Below are 7,326 nucleotides of genomic sequence, written 5' to 3' on the forward strand. Positions count from 1 at the left end.
TGCAGGGGTCCGGTCCTAGCAGCCACGCCCCCAATCATGGGAATGGTGACATGTAATCATCCAAAGATTATGTGTCAGCGTTGGAAACATCATTATTATCAAGTTTTAATGGGAGTCTGTGGGGCTGACTCTCTGCTGGACCCCTGCTGGCTGTTAGAGGAACTGCTGTGTCGGTTTTTATCTGGATCTCTGTAGCTGAGTTTCTGAAAGCCATAAACATCTCTCACCGTCTCCGGTTTGGGAAAACACACAAACAGAATGTATTAAAACCAAGATGTGAGTCCTCTGTTGTCTGAAACACGAGACGTGTGTCTTTGAATACAACACGAGCAGCTGTGGAAACTGGCCTCGCTGTAAATACATGATGATGTTCTACACTGTAAACTGTTTGTGTGACATGTTTCTTTTAATTTTATATATATATATATATATATATGTGTGTGTGTGGGGGGTTTATGATTCTGTTTTTAATGTTTACAAAAACTCTCTGTATGAAATAACATTTGTATAAATACTAAAATACTAAATGAGAAAATAAATGAAAATCATGTTTTTGAAAAGCCATAAAAATTGTCAAAATATTTTCCTAACTTCTTCCCGTTTCTTGTGTTTCCTTTTACTATGAGGCTTTTTTTGAACAACCAATCAAAGTCTGTATGTGTTCAAACTGTCCAATCACAGCATGTGTGCCTGCATGCCTGTGATGACTCAGGTGAAGAACACCTGAGGGCTTGGGGGACCGTGTCTCTCACCGGCACGCCCGAGTGAAATCAATCTGCCGCAGCGCGTCATTGTTCTGCAGGTTTAAAGCTGACCTTCTGTTGTGTTGGAGCACGATCACATGAAACACGGCTACAGTTTCAGATAACGAGGTCAGCAATCCCCGTGAGCAGGCTGCTCTAAACCCTGCTTATCACAGCTTTTCCTACTTTTGCCTCTTTGTGATATAACACAGAGGGGGTGGTCCCTGCTCTTTCAATGTGAGGTTAAATGAAGGAACCCTGTGAGAGACAAATGACTCTTCCTGCAGATGGTTTGTCTCTCCCTTGTTGCACAATCTGACTTGCAAAACACAGACCTGCAACAAACTGGTTGGGACTCTGCATTCCTGTCGGTCAGGTTCGCGATAATCATATCAAATTCTTATAGTCACAAGTCACAGTTTTCCAACATCCGGCTCCAGAACCCACATTGCTATTTAAACTGGCCTGCTTTAATGGTGCCACTGAAGTGGACTGTTTCCAGTCGCTCTCTGTAATCCCACTCTGGCTGTGCGTCCGAACAGAAATCAAATTATTGATCAGATCATTGCATTCATACTCCAAAAATGATCCTGCTGCCAGCAGAGGCCACGCCACCGCTGGATCAGACCCTGGAGAACAACCTCAGACACAAACTGGATGGATGGATGGATGATGCATAGATGGATGGATGGATGGATATATGGATGGATGGATGGATGGATGGATGGATATATGGATGGATGGATGGATGGATGGATGGTTAAGGTCTGGGGTTCAAAGGATGTGTGGAATCAGCTTTACACATACAGGGAGTGCAGAATTATTAGGCAAGTTGTGTTTCTGAGGAATAATGTTATTATTGAACAACAACCATGTTCTCAATGAACCCAAAAAACTCATTAATATCAAAGCTGAATGTTTTTGGAAGTAGTTTTTAGTTTGTTTTTAGTTTGAGCTATTTTAGGGGGATATCTGTGTGTGCAGGTGACTATTACTGTGCACAATTATTAGGCAACTTAACAAAAAACAAATATATACCCATTTCAATTATTTATTTTTACCAGTGAAACCAATATAACATCTCCACATTCACAAATATACATTTCTGACATTCAAAAACAAAAACAAAACAAATCAGCGACCAATATAGCCACCTTTCTTTGCAAGGACACTCAAAAGCCTGCCATCCATGGATTCTGTCAGTGTTTTGATCTGTTCAAATCAAATCAAATCAAATCAAATCACTTTTATTGTCACATCACATGTGCAGGTACATTGGTACAGCACATGTGAGTGAAATTCTTGTGTGCGAGCTTCACAAGCAACAGAGTTGTGCAAAATACAATAATGTAAACAAGCAAAATACAAGAATGGCTACATCTGAAACTAATAAATATATGTACAATATATAATAGTATATGCATTTCTGGATGTGTATACTAAATATTTTTCTACGTGTGTGTGTGTGTGTGTGTGTGTGTGTGTGTGTGTGTGTGTGTGTGTACACATATTTTACAAATTAAATAGAGTAAACAATAAATAAAATATATAAAATAAATAAAATAAAATATACAGAGTGAGACATGTGCAAAACAGTGGCATTACTGTACAGTATGTAGTGCATAATGTTGAAGTTCCAGTAGTGAAGCTGAGGTGTCTATGACGTGTTCAGCAGTCTGATGGCCTGGTGGAAGAAGCTGTCTCTCAGTCTGCTGGTTCGGGACCGGATGCTGCAGAACCTCCTTCCTGATGGAAGCAGTCTGAACAGTTTATGGCTGGGGTGACTGGAGTCCTTGATGATCCTCCCCGCTTTCCTCAGGCACCGCTTCCTGTAGATGTCTTGGAGGGAGGGAAGCTCACCTCCAATTATCCGTTCAGAGCACCGCACTACTCGCTGGAGAGCTTTGCAGTTGTAGGCGGTGCTGTTGCCATACCAGGTGGTGATGCATCCAGTGAGGATGCTCTCAATGGCACAGTGATAGAAGGTCCTGAGGATGCGGGGGCTCATGCCGAATCTTTTCAGTCTCCTGAGAAAGAAGAGGCGCTGCTGCGCCTTCTTCACTGTTTTGTTTGTGTGTACTGACCACGTAAGATCCTCAGCCAGATGTACTCCAAGGAACCGGAAGCTGCTCACTCTCTCCACAGCAGCGCCGTTGATGGTGATGGGGGTGTGTACTTCTCTGCACCTCCGGAAGTCCACTATCAACTCCTTTGTCTTTGCGACGTTGAGGGTGAGATGGTTGTCTTGACACCAGTGGGTCAGGGCGCTGACCTCCTCCCTGTAAGCCGTCTCATCACCGTTGGTGATAAGACCCACCACTGTAGTGTCGTCCGCAAACTTCACAATGATGTTGGAGCTGTTAGTGGCTGTGCAGTCGTAGGTGTAGAGTGAGTACAGGAGAGGGCTCAGTACACACCCCTGTGGAGCACCAGTGTTCAGTGTGATGGGGGATGAGGTGATGCTGCCCAGTCTGACCACCTGGCGTCTGTCAGACAGGAAGCTAAGGATCCAGCTGCAGAGGGAGCTGCTCAGTCCTAGATCCTGCAGTTTCCTGTCCAGCTTCGAGGGAACGATGGTATTGAATGCTGAGCTGTAATCTACAAACAGCATCCTCACATACGTGTCTCTCTTCTCCAGGTGTGACAGGGCAGTGTGTAGTGTCAGGGCTATGGCATCATCAGTGGACCTGTTGTGGCGGTATGCGAACTGTAGAGGGTCCAGTGAGTCGGGTAGTGCAGAGCAGATGAAGTCCCTGACCAGCTTCTCGAAGCATTTGCTCACGATGGGGGTCAGGGCTACAGGTCGCCAGTCGTTCAATGAGGAGATGGTGGAGGATTTGGGTACAGGGACGATGGTGGCCATTTTGAAGCAGGCTGGGACTACAGACAGAGAGAGGGAAAGGTTGAAGATGTGCGTGAACACTCCAGCCAGCTGAGCCGCGCATGACTTGAGGACGCGGCCGGGAATCCCGTCCGGACCAGTAGCTTTGCGTGCGTTCACCTTCCTGAAGCACCTCCGCACATCCTCCTCAGACACAGTGTGCGCACTGACGTCATCCGCGGTGCGCACACTGTCCGGTCTCATGGTGTTCGCTGTGTCGAATCTAGCGTAGAATACGTTTAGATCCTCACACAGAGAGGCCGTGTTCACCATCAACATTGCGTGCAGCAGCAACCACAGCCTCCCAGACACTGTTCAGAGAGGTGTACTGTTTTCCCTCCTTGTAAATCTCACATTTGATGATGGACCACAGGTTCTCAATGGGGTTCAGATCAGGTGAACAAGGAGGCCATGTCATTAGTTTTTCTCCTTTTATACCCTTTCTTGCAGCCACGCTGTGGAGTACTTGGACACGTGTGATGGAGCATTGTCCTGCATGATAATCATGTTTTTCTTGAAGGATACAGACTTCTTCCTGTACCACTGCTTGAAGAAGGTGTCTTCCAGAAACTGGCAGTAGGACTGGGAGTTGAGCTTGACTCCATCCTCAACCCGAAAAGGCCCCACAAGCTCATCTTTGATGATACCAGTCCAAACCAGTACTCCACCTCCACCTTGCTGGCGTCTGAGTGGGACTGGAGCTCTCTGCCCTTTACCAATTGTGGGGATGAACAAAAAGTATTTTACCAGCATAATATAATCTGCAGTATGATCATTGCTTTAACAAGGTAATAGATAGCTTTAAGATGGCCTTAAGATGTTTATGATGATGCTAACTTTGTATTTCAGGTGCAGTTATAACCATTTTATACATATTGCATATCTGTGCTTATTTGAGTTGATGTTCAGGTTCTTTAAAGGTCGTAAGCCTCACTGACGTGACTGTTCAGGTGATACATGCTGAGGGAAAACTAGAACATAGAAGGAATTGCAATACATGCTTACAAAACACTTATATCAGTTTATTTTATTATCTTTTATATGTTCATATTCTTGTATTAAGGTTTTAGTAGAGGTTCTTGGTTAAAACATTTATTTAGTAGAAGACATACACATAGTCTCAGTGAGCTTCTGGTCTGGTAAAAGGTCAGAAGTGCAACAGGTGAATTGAGAAAGAGCATTTGAGGACGAGACACAGACAGTAGGTGAAGAGGTGACACAAAGAGCATGTGAGGTCAACACACACACACACACACACACTTTAAATTAGATTTATTTAGAGGAGAGGTTAGTTATGTTTGGCTGTAACTGCAAAATTGTCTTGGTAAAAGAGGAACCGTTTCTTGGTGTCTCGGCAAGAAAGAGGAACAAGACAAGAACTGAAAGGTAGACAGGAAGGGCTAGCCATGAAAATAGAAGATGATTTTCTAGGTGAAAAGTCATGATGATGTTGATCTGATCTATGTATAAAATGTATCTGTGACGCATGAAGGGGCGTCAGTAAACAAACCCTGATGTTATAAAATAATTGTTTGTGCTTTAGTAAGTTGAAGATCAATTGCTGTGTTCAGTGATCTTCCCACATGTGAATTAAAATCTTCGTTTGACTTCACCCGGCCGGACCAGTGTGGTTATTTTTCGATCACCTCTTGTACCCTTTCTCAATTCTTGAATCTTAACATTTGGGGGCTTCGTCCGGTGGTTGAGTAAGGGAAAAAAGTGGAGGTGTGAGCGGTGGTCCGAGGTGGTCAGACGGGCAGACATGAATTCCAGTGGTTGAAGTGAGTGGGCATAAGCCGGCTTATCCAAAAGGTAAGGCACTACCTGTTGAATTATTTCCAAAGTGTGCCAAATTGGACATGATAAAATTTAAGTCTACTCACTGAAGTTACTGGTGCATGTCTGTTTTGATTTTGATAAGAATCTGAGGATTTAAAGCAGTTGGACTGCTGGTAATGATTGAATACGGTTGGACCGTTTAGTAGGTTAGGGAATTTGGTTATTTTTTGGTTATAAGGTTGGACCTGCTTCAGTCTTACACTTGGTTGGGTGTTTTACTGTTGTTCCAAAGTATTATAAATTACTCAAGAACGCCAGTTGGACTGGTAGGAAGCGCAGTGCTCAGAGGTAACGCTTGCCAATGCAAAGGACGCTTATGCATTGTCCTCGAAGAGGGATAGTCAGTTGGTCACTGTGGAGCTTGGGGCACTCCAGAATAACTAGGAGTTAGAATCTCCTTACCGTTTGGAACGGTATCTGCGCTTTTTTGGGCAGCAAAGGTTGGACCTTGGGTGTTGGACACTTTTAAATTGAGTTAGGGAGTTTAGAGATGAGGCCAGAAACTGTTGGACAGATACTGGTTAATTGATCGCAAAAAACTCAGGGAGTTTATCGGTTAAACTGTTATGTTAAATTTGTCGAAATTCGATAGGTGTTAAAAGGTTTAAAATCTGTGCAGTTGTAAATATAAGACGTCTCTGTAATAAAAAAGATCTCTGTGGGTCGAGTCAGCAATGCACTGACTGCCTGCTGCTATTCTTAGATGAAGAGTGTGTGTGCATGCAAATGAGGCAGCAGATGCAGAGCGCATGAGAGGACTATGCTTTCGGTTTTGTGTGTCATTGAGCTCTATAACTATTGTTTGCAAATGTGGATAAATGTCTGCGATTAAAATGCTGGCTTAGTAAATAATAACATTGTAAATATATGAATGGTGATAGCGTTTCAAAATAGAATATAAGAATTGTTTGTGTTTAAAACCAACGTTTAGGTAAAGAAGATTTAAGGTGGATTTGAAGGCATAAACAAAAAATAAAAGGGTTACAGTCTGCAAGGGTTGTTAATTCATGAGCTGACTGGATGCAGAGTAAGTGGAGTGGTCATCCTGAGAGGATTGAATGATGCTCTAACTCTGTGGTCAAGTCAGACATAGGCTTTAAGCAACCATGAGCCACTAATAAGCGTGACAAATTAATGAGTATGTGTAAATTGAATTTGTTAAATAGCTTTGATAGGAGTAACTCAATGAGCACGCAATAAAGTGGACTTTTTAGGGGCAGTTTATCACTGACACCATAAAAAGCAACTTAATTAGTAGTTCAATAACAAATTGTAAAGATAACCTTTGTTATTTGATAAGAGAGAGAAAATTCAGGTTACATATAGTGAATAAATAAGGAAATGTTAATCTCTGCGTCATTCCACACTGAAATTTCAATTGTAGGGGATCATTTGGAGGTGAATTGTGTAGGACACGGGGAGACAGAAGAATCTCCCCATGAGTTTTCAGTGTGCATAGAAATTGAGGAGGCTGAACTGGAAGCCTGCCTGGGTCGTTGTTTTTGTTTATTTGAGGGTCTGCTGGAAGTTTGTGAAAACGACCACCTTGATATGTGGGAGCCTTCTCGGGCAGCGATTTTTTTGTTAAACCTGTGGCAGGCTGTGCAACATGGAGAAAGCTTTGACATAATGTCATAAAGGTGATTTCTTGGTTTTAGACTTATTAGTACGGGACAAGTTGAGGGACCCTTGAGGGTGTGTTGTTGTAAAGTATATAAGGGACGCGCAGCGCCGTTAATGGGTTTAAAATAAATGAAAAAACACTAATCCGAGGAACTATTGGAGAGGTAAGTATACGGAGGTGAGCGCGTTGCGCATAAGGGTTGCTGGTGTCATATATTAACACTTTGAGGGCGAATAATT

Source organism: Copadichromis virginalis, linkage group LG22 (genome assembly GCF_057382275.1).
Source record: "Copadichromis virginalis isolate Kocher_CV1m ecotype Utaka linkage group LG22, C_Virginalis_male_GT1.1, whole genome shotgun sequence".
Taxonomy (NCBI): domain Eukaryota; kingdom Metazoa; phylum Chordata; class Actinopteri; order Cichliformes; family Cichlidae; genus Copadichromis; species Copadichromis virginalis.